Genomic DNA, 20,000 nt, shown 5'->3' with positions numbered 1-20,000 from the left:
AGCTGAAGTCTAAATTGTCAGGCCAAGGTCCTGCTACAACCAGGCAAAAACAGTGATGTGAAAATCAGATTTTTGTCATTTCCCCCCATATAAAATCCTTATAGTTGAAACTACTTAAAGTTTCTTTACATGTACACCTGGTCGATTTGCTGGCCCAGTCCTCCTCTTCACCTTGAAATACTTCAGCTTTGCTTTACAGGTGAATGAAGTCACCACTAGTGAGATGAACATGTCAACTAGATGCAGGTTTCACTGAAGGTGTCTAACATTTTTTCCATAATCAAAGAACATCCATTTGATCTCAGATGTCATAAATAACAGCAAAAGGAACCCTGACTTTGTAGTGTTGTCTTTGCATACCAGGGCTAGTGTGGTAAACAAGATAAGCATTAATAAAACTCTTGATACCTCTCAAAAAAAGTCATTACTTCTTAGCCTTATGTGAACAGTAACCCCAGGCTGGTCTCATTCTGTGCAACTACCTTATTTTCCAAATACAAACACAAACCTACTTGTTTTTGAAAAGAGGACAAGCTGTCCTCTTTTATTATAATGTATTTCCTCCTCCACAAGTGGAATCTGATTAGCCCATTCCTAAATAATCAGCTGAGGAAGCAGTATTTCCATGGCATATGGAATTATCCATGACCCACTACTAGGAGTTCTGGATGACAGGCAGTGAAGAGATCCAAATGATCTGAACTAGACATTCCTACCTACCCAGGGATATCTTCAAGGAAGGAGCAGAAAATACTGCAGACAAGTCTTGGATTCTCCATTTCACTGAGCCAACATTTGCAAGAGTAGGAAGAATTCACTGCTTATGGAAATCCCAGTAAACTACCTCATGGGACAACTTTGCTATCTGAAGGCAAACGGGTTCAGCACTGAACAGGCAGAGACTTTACATACATGTCTCCTACTTTGACCAAGCCTTGGGCACCAGGTTTGTGTAGTTATAAAGCTTTTCCTCTTCCAAGGATACACTACCACACATGTTGATTAAAAAAAAAAAAAAAAAAAAAAAGTAGAGAAAAGTTCAGTAAGTACAAACTTCACTGTTTGCTCTGCAAAACTGAAAACCTAACAGGTCACACCAGGCAGCAAGTGGCCTAAGTACAAGGGACAACTCTAAGGAGGGTCCAAGCCTGAATGCACAGTGCTCAGGCTTTATTAAAGTATTATATTTAGCCCAATGACTGAAGTACCTAGAAAGTTTACAACACAGATATAATGAAACATGTTGCTAAAAGTATTAAATCAGTATTTTACAGAAATCTGGATAACAGAAAGTATGGATAAAAAAACACACTAAGCAATTTCAAAAGAAAGAAAAAAATTAGTGTTTCAACCTAGTATGTACTTCTGAGTGCATTTCTATCACTTTTCTGCCCAAATAGTAATAACTTATTGTCAGTGCTTTACATTATATTTTTCATCCTCTTCTGCAAACCGTGTTTCTTCCATAAAATGAAAGAGTTGTGGGACCTAAGTTAATCCTGACTCCTTAAAAAGAATGGTTTACATTTTACAATAATGCTGAAGTTTGTGCTATTAACACAAAACATATATATGTCAGAATTAGCAATGCTTATATTCTTGTTAAAATAAGAAAGACTTCCATTTCTTTTACAGGACACTGAATGATTGTGTATAATGTAAACATTAACTAAAGTGTAAAAAGCATTCTTACAACTCTTCTGTAAAAAAAAATAAACAAAATTAATGGCAAAATTGTCATTCTTGCATCCTCCTAAAAATTCTTGACATGTGTAAGCAAAAAACATGGAAGAATATATTTCCAAAGGGGAGAGAATACATGTTCAGATATTATCTGGGATAAAAATGCATTGAAACTCCTCTGTGAAAAAAAGACTTTTTTTTTTTTTTCTTTTTTCTCCTCAGGGTGACCTCTACCTTCAGAATATGATGGTTTTATTATGATTAATAAATTTCATTTCCACAGAGGAAAGGAACAGTGTCAGCTTAAACTTAAAGCAAGTGGGTTTCTTTTTAAATGCTAATTTTTAAACACGCCCTTGCATGACACCAAATTTAGAAGCTCAGAAGGTTAGCAGAATAGATTCTGATTTCCATGCTGCAAATAGTAAGAAGGATTTAAACTATATTGTCAAACTGAAGATCAGTAAGCTAGTTCAGTCATACAGTCATTGGTTCATTTATTCACTAGTATGCCAGCATACTTATTTCTCATTAAAATTAGTGGCATTTAAATGCTTTCTGATAATTTACACTGGAAATAATGACTCTAGGTAAACAATTTACTAAAATTTAGGACATGCAAATGGCAAAGTATTTTGAATAAATTAATAGTCAATGCAATTATCTGGGTATTTTACGGAATGTTAAATCAATGTATCAAACCCAATAACGTGCACCCACAAATTCTTGTCTAAGACAACCTCTAACGAGCAATTTTAATGCACCACTAATTAGAGCAAGGTAGGTGTAGGTTTCACTATTTTCCAGCATAGCTGGTAAAAATATTTAAGACATAAAGGGGAAAAATATATTTGCTAACATTTTATCACCATACTGGCACTGGTTCATAAGTAGCTGGACTAACATCTTATTGGGAAGCAACAGAGACAAAAAGCAGTGTAACCATGATAACATCTGCAAATGTAGCTGGAAACCATTTCCCAAATGCTTAGTGTATGGTACGATCTTTACCCATTGTAGGTCTCAATTTCTTCAATCGTTTTCAGTACAGGGTTTAAAACTGCTAAAATGCTACATAAAAGGACAATTTGTTGTCCATCACAGCAATTAAAAATCATGAGAGAATTAAATATGGTAATTGGTGATGAGATTTATTTTAGTAAGGCCTTTGAAATTGAATCTCTCTGTTTAAATCAGCTGTAGTAGGGACTGGTGAAAATTCTAAAAATAAGGAAACCATGTGTCTCTCCAATTGCAATTATCATGTCAGGGTTTTAAGTTCTTTGTTATTATGGCTGTATTTCCATTTGAATATAGGATAGTGGAGGTCTGATACTGGAGACATTTTTAAGTTCCTTAATAATACACAAACTGTAGAGTTTAAAGGAAAAATTCACAGTATAGATTATTAATCAAATTACTACATTTTCCTCACATGATTTGAGAACTATTTGAGATTTTTTCAATATTGTTTAGGGCTTTTTCTATTTTTTATTTTATTATTTTTATCTAGGTGTAGGTTTCACTATTTTCCAGCATAGCTGGTAAAAATATTTAAGACATAAAGGGGAAAAATATATTTGCTAACATTTTATCACCATACTGGCACTGGTTCATAAGTAGCTGGACTAACATCTTATTGGGAAGCAACAGAGACAAAAAGCAGTGTAACCATGATAACATCTGCAAATGTAGCTGGAAACCATTTCCCAAATGCTTAGTGTATGGTACGATCTTTACCCATTGTAGGTCTCAATTTCTTCAATCGTTTTCAGTACAGGGTTTAAAACTGCTAAAATGCTACATAAAAGGACAATTTGTTGTCCATCACAGCAATTAAAAATCATGAGAGAATTAAATATGGTAATTGGTGATGAGATTTATTTTAGTAAGGCCTTTGAAATTGAATCTCTCTGTTTAAATCAGCTGTAGTAGGGACTGGTGAAAATTCTAAAAATAAGGAAACCATGTGTCTCTCCAATTGCAATTATCATGTCAGGGTTTTAAGTTCTTTGTTATTATGGCTGTATTTCCATTTGAATATAGGATAGTGGAGGTCTGATACTGGAGACATTTTTAAGTTCCTTAATAATACACAAACTGTAGAGTTTAAAGGAAAAATTCACAGTATAGATTATTAATCAAATTACTACATTTTCCTCACATGATTTGAGAACTATTTGAGATTTTTTCAATATTGTTTAGGGCTTTTTCTATTTTTTATTTTATTATTTTTATCTTTTTATATTTTTATTTTTCCTCTCTATTTGAGAACTGAGGAGCATTTTAAACATTATTTTAGTTTCTAGGAATTCGATGCACATATCTTTCTGATCATTATAATTTCCCTTCATTTTTAAAACTCTAAACCTTGCTAGAAGAACTATAAAACCTGAAGTTAATAAACAGATGCTACCTCAGCTAAATGTAAACTTGATCTAATCCCCCATTACTTGACATATTACAAGCAAAGTGTACATATGGCTGGGAAGTTCCTACTTCTAACTTTTGCACAGTATTATTCATTCTTTACTAGTTTTGATTATAATCAGAGTCAAGTAACAGAAATGCTCTTTCTTCAGACCTGTACGTGTTGAATCTTCAACCAAAACAACCTTAAATTACTGCAGTTCTTGTACTGACAATTATTACTAAATTTCAGCCAAAAAAAGTGCCTGAAGGAGTGAGACTTGGCTAAGTGGGAGAAGGCAGAGAACAGTGAGGAATGTTGGGTATTCCTGCTCTGAGTGCCCAGGAAACTGGCACTGTGGCAGTGCCACCTCGTGCTGGTGGCAGGAGGAAAGGGCAGTCCACGTCTCTGTCAGATCTTAATGCAGAGTTGCATTAAAAATTTAGACAAAAATGCAAAGATTTTAGTAAAGAACCAGAAGGAACACGGGTTACCTATCCTTATCCAGAGAAATGATTCCAGTAGCAAACATCCCACTCCTTCTCTTGGTCACATAACCACACTGATGCCAAGACAGGTGACAAGAGCAGCAGAGCACCAGTCACAGCACCAGAGCACCACCACATGGCAGAGCAGTATTTTAACCTTGTGGGCCAACACTGCAGCACTGGTAGTCCTTGAACTGAAAGTCCTTTGCTGCACTCGGATGGTACCTGCTTATGGTACTTACAGCATGTACAACCAGGCAATTTATTTCATTTTGGACAGTAACACCAAATAACTTTAGGCATTTCAGTCACCTGGATGAGCAATGACTCTCCCTACAAACCAGAAGGCACTGAGGAAAGAAGTCTATCCTAAGATTTCATTTAAGATCAAGGGAAATAATTGACATCTGCTGATAACGGTTTCTTGTAATTTTCTTTGATTGTAAACGTTAAGAATGCTAAAGTGCTCTGTGCACATAGATGCAAAATATCAAACTATAAGATAATTCTGCAAGGAAGGGCCATATGATATTTTGTTGCATATCATTTTCCTCTTCCATGACTGATAATGCCTTAAAGATTTGTGATGTGGAGCAGAGAAAGAATTGGGAAGATGCAGTAGAAACACAGAAGGCAATGAAACAGCAACTTCAAGGGTGTGCTGCAGTGCTGATGTCCTTGGAAGCTGTGAAGGATTTCCTCTTCCTATTATTAACTAGTATTATTACTAGTATTAACAGTCCTGGATTTTCACAGAGATGAGGAAATTTGACCACAGTCTACTATACGAAGAGGGCAATAATAAAATATTGCCATGAAGGGATCTTCCTAAATAGGTCATTGATGAAACAGTATAAACGGTCTTTACTTTTTCCTGCAGGTTGGAGCAAGGAGAAGCTTTAGAAACTTATTCACAATTTTCTATGCTCAGAGAAGAATTTCAAATTTTTGCCTGCTTACTTATTTATGTCACATCTGAATTGGGCCATTTTACTTGGTGGGCATGTAGTTAAAAATCTCACATAGTTCTATGCTGCCAACATCACCTTTCTGTACAATCTCTATCCAAGAAAGTTAAGCTTTACATAAACTTCATTAAGGAAAACACTGGGGAAATGGAGGCTGCCAGCAGGTGACAGCAGGAACAGGCTGTATTACAAAGAAAATCAACTATTTCTTCAATCTGTAAAGCATTTTCCTACTACCATTGCTGTTATATTTTGCAGCAATATCCCTTGAATTCTTTCTTATCTAGTTCAGTAATAAACATACTGGATACTTCATTTATTAAATTTTAAAGCAGTCTTTTGTGCTTGTATGTAAGGTCCTATAGTATGCAATTATTATTTTTTTTTCCAGTTCTGTAAATGGAATATGATAATATCAATATATTAAAACTGAATCCACACATACATGCACACACACAAACCACCTTTCATCTGTACTATTTTCAGTCTGCCAAAGCAAAAAAGTTCTGGTTCCTTCATTAAGAAAAACAACAACAGTTGAGAAGATGCACACATGCTGCGACACACTTGTTGAGGGCAAAGACAGATTATTCACTACTTCTGTTATCAAAGGAGCTTCACATTGCAAATCCTCCATTTACAAACCACAAAACCTCAGCGTTACTTAATCTTGTCATGTTGTCACATTTGACCAGCCATGCGAACTGACCTAGAACTGCAAGCACTGGGAAGGCTGTCAAAGAGATCATGACAAAGATGCCAAAAAGGGCTGCCAGTGTTTTCACTGGGTAAGGAAACAGAATTAATCACATTTCATGAAAGAAGATCAGAGGGTAATCAAAGTGTTTACTGATTTTTATCAACTGATCCAATACCTGAACATCTTTACCACACAGATACCAAGAGCAGTAAAAGCTGTAACAAATGGAATTCCATATAAGCAACTATTTACAGCAGCAGTAAATGCAAGTTTAAACTGCCAACATAAACGGACACTTGAATTTATAGTAGTAGTTCAATATTGTGCGTTAGTACAACATTTCCTAGTCTTCCCAGATCAAAAATTTCAGTAACTGCTATTTTTCACAGGGAAAAGCTGCACAGCCTTAAATAAATACTAAGCACAAAGACCTTACAGATGCTCCTTCAGCTTCATCTTTTATTTCATCTGATTAGTGGAAAAGCATAACATAATAATAAAGACATTTCATAGAAAATGGTTATTTCCCCAGTCTTCCTGAAATGAAGTCAAATGACAGGCAGCAATACTAGAAAGGGAAGAACCTCTCACAACTGAACATATGTCTTCACACAGTAATCCAAAAGGCTGAAGCAAATATCCCTGAAACTGCTTTCTTCCAAAGCAGTTTGGATTAGATGTACTTCTCAGAAAGTCTTTCAGAAAGTATAATCTCATCAATATCTCCTACTCGACACACAAGTCAACGAGACATATGCAAGCATGCATGGCAACATTTTGACCAGCTATAGTTATAACCATAGCAGAGTTATGCCACAACAAGGGACCTCCAACCATTCTAGGCACTTTGTAAAATATTAATTTGCTTTTAAATAAGTATCTCCATATTTGTTATTGTTTAATGAATTAAATTTGTGGTAGTGTTTGTGTTGACAGGTCAACGATAGCATAAAGGAAAACTGCAATGATTTTAGCAATTATCTTTTTAAAATTTGCCAGTATCCTGTTCAAACTACTTCAACAGTACAAACTTCAATGTTTGCTTCCTTAAGCTGCCTGCTTTTATGAAACCTTCTTCCTAGAGTTATAAAATCAAACCTTTCGGAATGTTTAATCTGTTTTGGAAACTGCGTCTTACTCCAAATTAAGATCAATAACTTTAAGACTATCAACTTCCAAAGCTTTATAGTGCATTTCTTTGACATACAAACACACTCCCACCTCCTGGGGATGATTCTGCTCAAATATGCAAACAAATACAGTCACAACTGGACAGATGTTGCATCCACTTCCACCATACTTCATTCCAAGCTCAGGTTTATCCATACACTTCCCTCTCTCTCTCTGTTGTTTCAAAATCATAAACTGCATCTATGCTTGGAGAAAAATACTGCCGAGCATGTATCCACACTGGATTTTTTTGTTTGTAGATGGAAGTTGGATAACAGTTAAAAATCAGAGGAAGAAAGAAAGAAGGACTGATATAAATACAGAATAAAGGTCCTGTCCCAGATTTACACAAAAACCATAAAATATAATATGCAGGTACATCCTAGAAGGCACTTGGAAAATACACTAGGTTATATTTTTTCTTCTTTAAAAACTATGAATTCCAATCTTATAAAACCTAAAAGAAGAAAAACACATATTGAGCACTGAGTTTAAAAATTCACCAAAAATGCTAAAGGTTCAAAGTTAACAATGTTCTGTAACCAACAGGTAAATAAACCACAGGTTTATTCTGGGTCTCGTTCTGATTTATTAACAGCCTGATAAGGCAAGATGCCCATTGCCCCCATCAGCCAGGAACCTCAGAATTAATTATCCCATACTGTAACTAGTGTCAGAGATTTGCTAGAGGAAGGTCTTCAGAGATCCTTGTTAAAATTCCATCATCAAACTGACAGGAGGTTTTTGAGTTTCCCTACCTCTGCTCTAGTTCAGGTCTGTTTGCAAACTCTTTAATCATGCCTGCCAGAGAAGATCTATCCCAGAAGCATAGAACTTCTCTTCTGAAGAGTAATTATTTTTAGCCTCAGAATGCACTGGATGCAATCAAGAGTGAAATATTTTTAAATTTCCCATGGAAGGCTCCCTCTGTCAGATAATTAATTACATTTTTCTTTATATAATGTGCATGCAAGAACAGATACATGCATATAAATAGCAATGTCTAGATGGACACACAATTTGTTCATGAACACATTTATTTAAGATTACTTTATTCCCAAATTGGAAAAGATGTCATGTGGCTGAGGGCTAAGTATCCTCAGGCAGGAATGATAAAGTATTAGGAAGAGAAGTGTGAATATTACCAGCAGAATCACCCAAGACCTCAAATTTTCATTTGATGATAAAGTTCCAGTCAAAAGTTTACTTGTTATAATAGTATTAGAAAGCTACAAACACACACTTTCTTTACAAGGAAACAATACAAACATATATACTCACATTTCAAATATTGAGCATATTATCAGAACCTTCGCTTTACATCAGTTTTACAAACACAGCTGAATTACTGTAATTGAGTTTAGAAGCACTAAAAAAAGCACTGTAAAATGGTACTGTAGGTGCTTTTCATGCATCTGAGAAACCCCAGGAAGGTTAGCTTCCGTTCTAGAACTCTGCAGATCTCTAGATATGCTCCATGTATTAAAACATACAACATCAGACAATCAATTAATCCAAATCCAACTTACAGATTTGAAAGACCAAATGCAGCTTTGGTAACTTGCACCACAGGAATATGGGTCAGAGAATTAGTTTTCTAATAAAGCCAAAACTCCTTCTATGGCGAAAATTTAGGTGCACAAGAAACAGAAGGTACAGGCTTTTATTAGCTTTTTCCTTCAGATCATATTAGAGAAAAAGGCACCTACAGTCACCTATGATGGAAATGTTTATCATATAGCCACAAACATACCTAGCAGAACTACCTTATTGTTGAATCAATTCAACAGAGATAATCAACTGGCAAACTGAAAAGTTGTAATAAATACAGAGATCCATTTCCTATGGAAAATGGTATTCCATTTTTTTCCTGGAAATCCAAACTAGTGATATACAGAATACATATAATATAGTCTTGGACACTTCAATTGTGTCTAAATTGAGGGGGGGGGAAATATCTACAGAGAAATAAATTTTTCTTAGGAGGAAAAGGGGAAATTGTTTTCAGGACAAGAAAAAAAAAGGACCACACGTCTACCTCAAGAGTTCCCAGTTTAAAAACTGCTAAAATAATTATTCTTACTTAACAAGGCCTAGATTTATAAGTTAATAGCCTCCCCACTACAGCTCACTCTAAGCCAAAACTGAGCAGGAAGCACAAGGGAAATAATGAAAGCCAAAATTCAAGTCTAGTGATACCAAGGAAGTGTCAAATGTTGACTTCTCTTAACAATTTAGAGCTTTGAAAAGTCTCTGTTAAATCAGGCTTTATTACAGAAGAACTTTTCAGATTACCACCAGAAATGCTGTGGTTAGCATACAGGTTATTACAATGTTAGCATACTTGGCTTTAGCTATAATCTTCTTTGTCTTAATGTTCCTTAATTGTTTCTTTGTGAGTCACTGGCACAAACAGAAAACTCTTCCCCTTTCATTTATTTCTGCTAAAATTCTAGAAATAAACACTTCTTAGTATCACCATTTTGTGTCACACTATATAGACCCTTTCATCCTTCAGTACAAGCAGCTTCTATGAACTCAGCAGATGTTTTGCAAAGCAATATTGGCAGAATACATCCTGGCACTGTTACTATTTATTTTGGCTTTTGATTTTTTTAGTGACATTAATACCATCCTTACCTGAATTAAGACTAAGACTGTTCAAACTCTATTGCTTCAAGGTGAGTAAAATCCCTTGACATATTCAATATAATTACAGTTACCATTACCATTAAGAAACATCATTCATTCTTCTGTACCCATGGCTTATAACACAATAGTATATTAGCAAAGCAGCTAAGACTTTTTACTTACTAGAGAGAGATCCTCTGAAGACAAAGACCCTCTCTCCCACTATCTCATCCATAGGATAGACTTTGTGAGTGCTTTAGGGTCTGCAGTAGCCGTGTGGGCAATATTTGCCCCCAAAGTGTTGAAACGAAAATAGTTACATCTATAGCACTTACAATGTCCTAGATACATCTAAGCCTTTATTCTTTTCATTAGTTCTGTTCGTTTTGGCTTTTTGAAAGTCACAGTCTTGATTGCACAGCACAGTAAGTTTTTATCAGGAGGTTTAACATATCCTTACTTACTAGGCCATAGGAGATTTAAACCAGAAATAAAACACCAAAGGCAGCAAAATTGCCTAACGTCTTTGATATGGCAGAACCTACAGTCTGAAGCTATAAATTAATTAAACTGTTCCAAAGATTTATCCTATGGACTTTCCTATGCTTTCTCTTATGCTTAAATGCAGCTTGTGAAAAAGGATATTGAGACCTGGATGGATGCATCAAGAAGTATCAATGATTGTTACCTGCAGAGGTGTTACAAGAAATTTCATCTGCTGCAACGAAGACGAATTGATTTCTGCAAGAGAAGATAAAATTCACAATACTGCTTGCTGACTGGGAAATGTGCTAGCTGCCAATTGACTTGATGTTTACAGATGGGGTAGGGGAAGGGTGCTTAATTTTAATGAATGTAGCAAGAAAAAGTGTTGACGTATTTCAGTGCTATAGAGTTTATAAGGATCATGAGGTAGACATGCTGGGATCTTTTAAATGAAATAATGGTGACATTTGGATATGGACTATGTACAAACTCCTGCATTGGAAGCTTCATGTTTAGCGTTACAGATATGTCAATATATTTATGAAGTCTAATAAAAATGAAACAGTATTTATATTGATATAGATATTAAAAGGGCACTACTGCAAAATACATAAAAAACGTGTTTTGAAAAAAAAACTACAACTAACGTCGTGCATTTGAAAGGAGGATACTGAAAGTAAAATACTTGCTTTTATATGTCTAATATGATTGCAATCAGAAAATGAATGTTCTGGTATTTATTAAAAAATGACTTAGTATATTCTCATATACTGTCATCCAAATACATACAAAAGTTTTTTGCAGAATCTTAGGAGAATAAACTAGAGATATAAGAAATTTAAATAAACCTTCTCTTGCAAAATTCTTTTTAAACCAGGTAACATAAAGAGAGAAATGCTAAATACACTAATATTTAAAAATGCAGAAACTTCATTACAGCACAAATCCTGATTTGTCCTTTCCCAACTCACAGCAAACAGGATTTGAGTTAGTGGAAACCATGCTTAAGGATTAATGTAAAACGATTTCTTTATATGCACATATACAGCTTCCTTGAGTTATTTTGTGCTCAGCAGAATTAATAAAGAACCTGGGCAAAATTTTAACACTTGAGTGCTGTTTTACTCCAAATTGCATGTAGCTCCTCTAGCCTGCACTGCTTGGCATGCTGAAAAACTCGAGGTTTTATTTTTGACCAGCTTTAATGCAAAAGCCTAGCCAGTAGGAGCCAGAAGGAACTAGTTCTAGCTTGTACCAAAGACTACCTGGAAAACTTAGTTCTGCAAAATGTTGAAAGCATTAAGTACTCTTCAAAAACTAATGAAAACTATTCCATTCAGGAGCAAGTATCTCCTAGGGTAACAGAACCTTGAAGAGTTAAGCCCTAAGAGAACAAAATCTGTTTTGGTTTCCTCCAATATATTAAAGATATTTGAAATTCTTGTTTAGAAATCTGGGAACCTTGTTACTTGAAAGGTCATATTTGGGAAAAAAAACCAAACCAAAACAAAAACCAAACCAAGGAATCTGTCACTCATAATACAAGGAATTTATAACCCATACTATAGGGACAGGATTGATTAAGATCAAAAACTGTATCTGATCATTGCCTCTGCACTATCTCAGAGATGCTAACACCTGCCTTTTAGTATGAATGAATTTATTGATCAAAATGTATATTCTTTCATTTTAAATTGGATGTATAGGTTGGTAGTTTTGCTCTTTATTTTGTCATCTGCAGCAGTTTCACAAGCTAAGGAGATCTACCTTGCATGTAATGCTGAAGAGATGAAACTAAAAAATGAAGTGGGATACATTTAATATTATAAATACAGAGTGACTCTTTACTTCGCAGGTAGCATAATTTGTCACTGTGTTTACTGCTATCAGCTCTTTTATTATCTCCTCTTGTGATAATTACATAGAAACAGTTAGAGGTTTGCCCTAAAAGGGTTTCAGCCAGTAGCAATGGCTGAACACATACCAGCTACCATTTTACAGAAAATCCATTTCTGTGAAGTTACTAAACTGCCTTCTCACCTAAATGAAAAGATCACTTTTCCTTAAAACCCAGTGGCTAGTTGGACAACTCCTTTTATTTATCTGTTTTCAGAACATTTGTTGTTATGGAACACTGAGCCACAGATACTTTGTCTTCAGATGCCAAAGTACAGAATTATCTGTAAGAATAATGTGCTGGTTTAGTTACTTACAGAAAGAGCCCAGAACAGTTAACTGCTATTTATCATTTGGAACGACAGATGTTATTGAAACTGTTCTGAAATCTTACTTTTTATTACCAACTTTTTACTTACTAGTAGGAAATAAATTGTAAACAATTTAACCAAAAGTGACACCTACTTAGTAAATATCTAGCATAAACACTCCTTGTTATACTGCTTCAATTTACATAGGAAGATACTATTTTCTCTGTATTTTGCTTTTTAAACTCCATAAATCAATTTTAAAAGTAAGAAAGCAGTTACCTATTGGTCAGGATAGACCAGGTGCTGGAGTTCAATAAGCCAATTCAACTTTTTATAATTAATCAGGTGTTATTTGTAACAGTAACAAGAAATTGTTTAGTAAGTGAATAGCTTTAAAGTTTCTATAGTGGCAAGTTTTTATTGAAATTCTATACTATTGTTTACATAGACCTAGAGGGAGAACTGATAATCAGAGGTGCAATTCTAGATATATATATCACACCTGATGTGGAAAGTATTATTTCTTAGTGTGGACAAGCCCATCATTTGCAAACTGAGTCCTTCTGAGTTAGGCTGACACTGTGGTACATCATGTTCTACCTGCCTGAAGGTGCAGGAGATGCAGACCTGGAAGAGGGCAGGGAACCCAGCTGAGTCCTGTGCAAATGTGGGGTTGTTCCCTTTAAAGATCAGTTTTCTGCACTTACTGCACTGAGTGTACAAAGCTTAAAAAAAAAACCACCACCACAAATCAAGTATGGTGAAAAATCATGATCCATTTTAGGTTGTTTTAAATTTCCTCATTTCCTCATTAAATTTCCTCATCAAAAACCTGCTGTACTTTTTTTTTATTATTAAAAAAGCTACAAGCTATGTAAGTGAGCCTAACTTAATTATGCAAGAACCCCCCCCTAATTATTAAGATACAGAATTGCTCCCCTAATTTAATTTTTGTATTAACAGTGAATGTATAGAACATTTTTACTGCTCACTGTTTTATACTTCAGATGTAAAAGAATACACATTTTAAATCCACAGAACTGTTGTTTGTTTTTCTTTGAATAAAATTTCAAAAGTTGTTACTGGTTGTAAGGGAGAAAAACAGAAAAAAAAAAAATTGAAATAACATGACAGATACACCTGAATGTACAGTTAAATGTATTCAGCTTGCCAGAGATTCACACTCTGGGCTAAGTGAAATCCTTTTAGTGCTGCAGTGGCACCCTTTGGCAGCCTGAGCTCTCTGATAGAAATCCAGGCAGTGCAGGTCATGAAAATGTACTTTTGGGACTCAAAATGGCTATGTTCCACCTGAGCAGCTATTTCCCAAGGGCAAATGCTCCTGCATACTATTACTTCTCTCAAGTCTATATATCAATTTCCTATTTTGTCTAGTAAATTGAAAACTACCACAGTTTGTTGTTTTGTTTGTTGTTGGTTTTGTTTTGTTGTTTTTTTTATCAGAACAGTAATAAAGCTATTTTTTACATTGGAAAAAATAACATTTAAACATTTGATGTATTTCCTGAATTGAGACAGAAACAGAAGGGAAGGACAACAAGATTAATATGAAGTGATTTAGATGTTCTTTCTTACTTTGAGATAGTTATTGAGCCTGCATTACACCAATTTTCAAAAGTTCAAATATGTTCTGATTTCCTCTGCTCCATTCCCCACAGACCCCTTGGCAGAGTCCTAACAAGTACGTTCCTTCAAGGCCCCATATCTGACATAAACCTGCCCATCAGTTTGAGCACCTGCTATTTCTGCCCAGCATGATTTTCTAAGTGTATCTTGCACTAAAGCACTTTTTATTACACAAGTCCTTTTATTACACGACCCTTGATTAGCACATTGGGATTAATGCCTTCAGGAATAACTTTCACTCATTATTAAACTAATAAATAGTATTCAGTCAGGGAAAGGACTTGCATTATAAAAACAAATATTGTTTGAAAGCTTTTGTGATGGTATGAGCTGGTCAGGACAAGTTCTGCTGCCAGAATCACAACAGTACTTTGCAGCATCAAACTTCAAAGAGCGTAATGAAATATTTTCAGGTTCAGCTTTATCACCTGACTAAAAGTTCCCTGTTCTAAATTGAAGCTGGCCACTGAATTGTAAGGCTTATAAAATAAATTCTTAAAATATTTAAGCAAGCAAAGAAGAGGAATTTAATTGAAGCTTTACTAAGGTTTTTCATTATATGCACTATTTAGTGAAAAATATTACCAATTACAAATAACTACAGTAAATGTTATTTTCTCACAAGAATTAGGCCTTCTGGAGTGTCCATTTTTATTTAATTTTTTGTTGTTGTTTTGAAATACCACAGTCTATTTTATTTTTGGCATGTTTATACACAACAAGTTAATTAAGAGGCCTGAGACATTACATACATACATTTTGTCAGTACTTTCTCTTGCCAAAATATTCTATCTACCTGTGTGTCCAGACTCTTTTACAGTCTTGTTTCCCACAACTGACCTTAACTGTGCTGAAGTTGTACAGAAAGACATTCCACATAATAATTTTAAAGCATAGTGACCTAATACAGAAGCTACATGGACATAACACTGAATTTAAGCTTAGAAAGCCTATGTATGTGAACCCATGTCACCAATTTGTAACGACTATGTAGTGTTTTCAGCTTTTATTTCTAGATAAATGTTTTCTGTAAGTATGTTTAGTCTTGAATCCTTTTTTAAATTGTTTTTAATCTACATAATCTGTGAGTTAGTTTCAAGTTTGAGACATCTCATATTCCAGTGAGGTTGGCTGGCTTTTAGTGTACATGTATTTTGCTTGCTCAAGTTAGAGTATTAACAGCATTTCTGTTTAATGGATGTTTATGACTTTGCTTCAAACTTGTCCAAAATTCTCTTAATGTTTCCCACCCTCATAAACACTAACACCAAATGAGCTCAGCTAGTGGAATGTCAAATAGATACCAGAACAGAGAGAGAAGTTCTGGTTTATGCCACCTTTGATACTGTACTGAACTTTGGGATCCTTCACATGTGGGAAGTTGGGAGTTTCTCCCCAAGTTGGGAATGAAAGTTTTCTTAAATACTGAAAATCTGATAATTGAGTTACACATCAATATATGCAACTTTTATCACATTTTCTACATCTACATAGTCTTTATTTTAAAGGTCAGTGGCAGCTTAAAGCAGAGTGTAGCTCAGAAAGAGTAAACTTATAAGAGAGACTGGGTGTACAGTACAGACCTAACTGCTGATCCTGCCTGGCCCATATGGGATTTGGCTACTTTACTTGGAAAATTCAGGACCTGGAAGTAGAAGACAGGAAAAGATTCAGAGAATGGGTCATGGATGTTCTTTTTTTTATGACATGAGGACTCTAACCATCCTGAAGCACAATTCCAATCTAGAGTACCAGTCTGTCCTCAAACTGAGTGCTCCCCCTAGATATTTCTATATAATCACCTCACTCTGGGAAAGGGCATCTTTTCCTGCACTACATATTCCAAAAAAGCATCAACCTACTACTAGTTAGTGGCTCCACTGTTCTTCAGATACACAAGTACTTCACAAACACAAGCTGTGTTTAGGAAGTTTATATACTAAGGTCATATGTTTGTAGGGCACATGGGACAAATATCTAAGTGTTCTCTGTGTCCTATCTTCTCCCTAAAAAGCTAGGTGACCCTTGAACTTTTCAACACTATATATTTTACATAGCAGATGATTAAGCACACAATTTTACACACACAATTTCACCCAGCACTCCCAGAAGCTTTTAGTCCCTCTTCCTGACAAGCCAGTACTTCCAGAAAATAGAAGCCATAGTAGAGATCAAGTGGGATTTTAAGAAACCAGAACTTCCCTAAAAATAATCACACTAACTCTAGGCATTTTGAAATGCAAAACAAAGTATAATCCACTAACACACAGTGATTATATTTAATACACTCAAATTTTTGGATTTTGCTTACTAACTTCACAAAACCAGACAGAAAGAATTCTGCTAAAGACAAAGGCTCTCCCAAAACTACAGCAACTGCTGAAAGCAGTGCAGAGCCCCAGGACATAAGACATTAGGATAAAGGCAACCACAACACTGAATGGAAATTACAGTGGGAAGTTTTAAACTGTATCTAATCAGTTGACTTTTTTCTGGTAAGACCATCATGGGATTTACAAATACAGTCAGTAGTCAGACTTCACTGGTCAGAACGTCAGCTGGTAACATTGATGCAGCTTAACTGAAAGCACTGACTTCACTGGAGCTAATCCAAATTGCACTCTCCAAGGATCTGGTACTAACTATACAGGGTAGCAGTGATTTTTTCCCAGAAATGCTATATGTGGTACACCTATATGTTTCTCCATTATATTATAAAGATACTTTTTTTTCCCTTCCTTTCCTTCTAGAGTCCTAACAAGAACAACGAAGCCTTGTAGTTTAATGTTGAGGGCTTTTTCACTATGAATTCTAACATAGCTGGCAGCTGGCTGCCTGAAAACTTTTTGTATTATTCAAGAATGGTCAAAGTTTCAGTTTCCCTCCAAAATAATTGTATTAAGTCCTCCCCATCTCCAAACTTCTGGTATCCTAAGTTTAAATATCAAGGCTATAGAATAATTAAAAATTAAAATGAGTATAATAGCTATAATATTTTAATGATTTTGCTGTTATTGTGCTTTAGATTCCCATTACTGTAAGATCAAACTACATTGCCATACTAATAGCATTTGAATCACAACACAGACAACTAAACAACTTCACAGTCATACCTATAAGATACCTTAAGTTAAGTAAGAATAAAACTATATCTAGAAAGTAATTCATGTGGTATCAAGCTTCAGCAACACTAACAGTAACTTGTTTGACCTGATGTACATTAGGAAAATATCTTTTACTTTTAGACTGATTTCTTCCACGACAGTCTCCGTTCTGCAGAATTGCTTGTTCAGTCTAACTCCTATTAATGGTGCCAAGACAAAGAGGAAGACAAAGACTCTGCTTTCACTTGGCTCTTCTGTTCTCATTGCCAAAAGATAACGTGCCTTCCAACTCCATCACTCCTGAGAATTTTATTAATGCTCCTTTCTAGCATTTTGAGACAGGTCTTGGAAGCATATGGAGTAAAACCTCACATTAAAAGAAGTTCATGTAGCTACTTCTGTAAATATTACCTCACAGAAAACACTAAGGCTCATCTTGGTTGCTCAAGCAAAGGCAGTTTGTCCATCTGCCTGGACTCAGCTGCCACTCTGGAAGGTGCAGAGTCACCTCTGCCTGCATGGGTATCTCCTGTGCCCCAGAGTGTCTTGGGTGGCACTAGATCCCTGCTAGGTTAGTCACTGCTGCGTTTTTTGTTTGTGTCCTCTCTGTGCTCAGTACAGGACATTTCAGTGGGATTAATCCAATTACAAAGTGCCTCTGCCATAATTCAGGCTGCCAAACACAGCAGGAGACACAAACATTAAGAAATCCCCCTCAATAAATTTTACCCTGCCACTAGTCACACAACTGCTTGAACAGTAATAATTCAACCTAATACTAAAAAAGCACTTTTGCAAATGTGAAAACTATACCCTCAAGAAAAGAAAAAAATAAATAAATCCCTAACTCTTCTGGACACTACTGGAAATGTGCACTCCCAAGACTGGTGACATGTCTGTATCATTCCATTCACTCAGAGAAAAAAACCTCCAAAAAACCCCACAAAAAGCAGAAAGATAAAAATGGTCAATGGAAGGTACTTTCTTGTAATTTCTATTCTTATTTTAGGCTTTCCCCAGGAGATGCACAGACATTTTTAGCCCTTCTTTTGACCTAACTAAACCTATTGAAATGCTACAAGGGAGAGACTCCTCCTAGCATCACCAAACACTAATGCTGTGAAGCAGCCTAGGGAAGAGACAAGGTGCCCACTGAGCATACACTGCAGGTGGAATTATTCCTTGTCTATAAACTCCCCCTCTCTCTCCTCCCATTACCCCTCAAAGACTGTACAAAGCAAGTATCTAGGTAATTGGTGCTATATTGCAATTCAGTATAATTATGCAATAAATGTTTATTTTTAATAGGTTGCTAAACAATGTCTCACATCACAATCGCTGCTAAAATTTGTAGCCCCTTCACCTACATTTTAAATCAATACATTTATGTTCTGATCTATTTATTTTTTAAATCTGAGTTATACAAATAGGCTTAATTCTAATCTCTGTTACCTGCTGTATTAGTTGATTTTTTCTGTGTATGAAGGATTACATAATAATTTATACATAGTATAAATGTTTGTGTTATCAATATACACAGCATAAATATGCATATTTATCTGCAAGAGGAACATAAGACTTTTAAGTGGATCTTAACATTTTCAAGTGAAACCTAAAACTAACAGGTGAAATTCTGAACACCACATAACTCAATAGCAGATTTTGTACTTATCTCAGTGGCATAACTGCTCTAAGGTTATTTGCCTGTTATTGTGATTAATACAGTCTACACACCTAAACTAAATCCTTGAAGAACTAATTCAGTAACTTTACACCAGAAGTGCTACTTGCCAGCAATGTAACCTGATGACAGCAATGTACTGATGTCAGTATGACCCAGGACCACTAAGCTAAATTAAGGCTATTTTTGAAGTTTCATCATTTGTATTTGAAACTGTTGTTTATTACTATATTTTAGACCTATTTGTTCACTCTCTTTAGGACAAACAGTGCAGCATTTTGAAGTCAACATTGTGTAAAGAATCAGCATTTCATCCAATAAAATGTATAACAAAATACATATTTTCATTTTTTTACTGGGGGATTTATTCTTTATGTATATCATCTCTAAAAGCAAGTCTCATTAAAACATACTTTGTATTTGTTTCTGATTTCATAACAATTATGATGGCTTACTAGTAACCACCATTTTATCCACAATAAAGTCTTCTAATATACAGAGGTATAATTATAAACTACTTTAGCAATCATGACTAAAAACAATTCTTTCCCTTTAAATTATTTTAAGGCTTGAATTACTTTACAAATTACTTGGCAACATCATTTTTTCATATTATAACTAAAATGCCATATATATTAAAAACTTGCCCGGATTATTTAAGAATTCATTCAAGAAACACAAAATCAAGTTTAGAGGCTGATAGACATTTGGCTTAAATTCAGACCTTACTTTTTTTTCTGCATGTATGTGAAGTTTCCTATAGCAGTTTGCACCAATAGAGTTGTTCTTTAGGATACACAGGTAAATTTTCTACTCCCATTCCTG

At 35.1% G+C, this 20,000-nt stretch overlaps 1 protein-coding gene across 2 annotated transcripts in view; it reads right to left on the bottom strand.

Annotated features, from left to right (window-relative positions):
* Positions 1-20,000, bottom strand: part of RBFOX1 (RNA binding protein, fox-1 homolog (C. elegans) 1) — a 252,679-nt gene that overhangs the window by 3,621 nt on the left and 229,058 nt on the right. The window lies entirely within an intron of this gene.

Source organism: Chaetura pelagica, unplaced genomic scaffold (assembly GCF_000747805.2).
Source record: "Chaetura pelagica isolate M959 unplaced genomic scaffold, ChaPel_1.0 scaffold124, whole genome shotgun sequence".
In the NCBI taxonomy this organism is placed as follows: domain Eukaryota; kingdom Metazoa; phylum Chordata; class Aves; order Apodiformes; family Apodidae; genus Chaetura; species Chaetura pelagica.
This window is presented reverse-complemented; position numbering and strand designations above follow the sequence as displayed.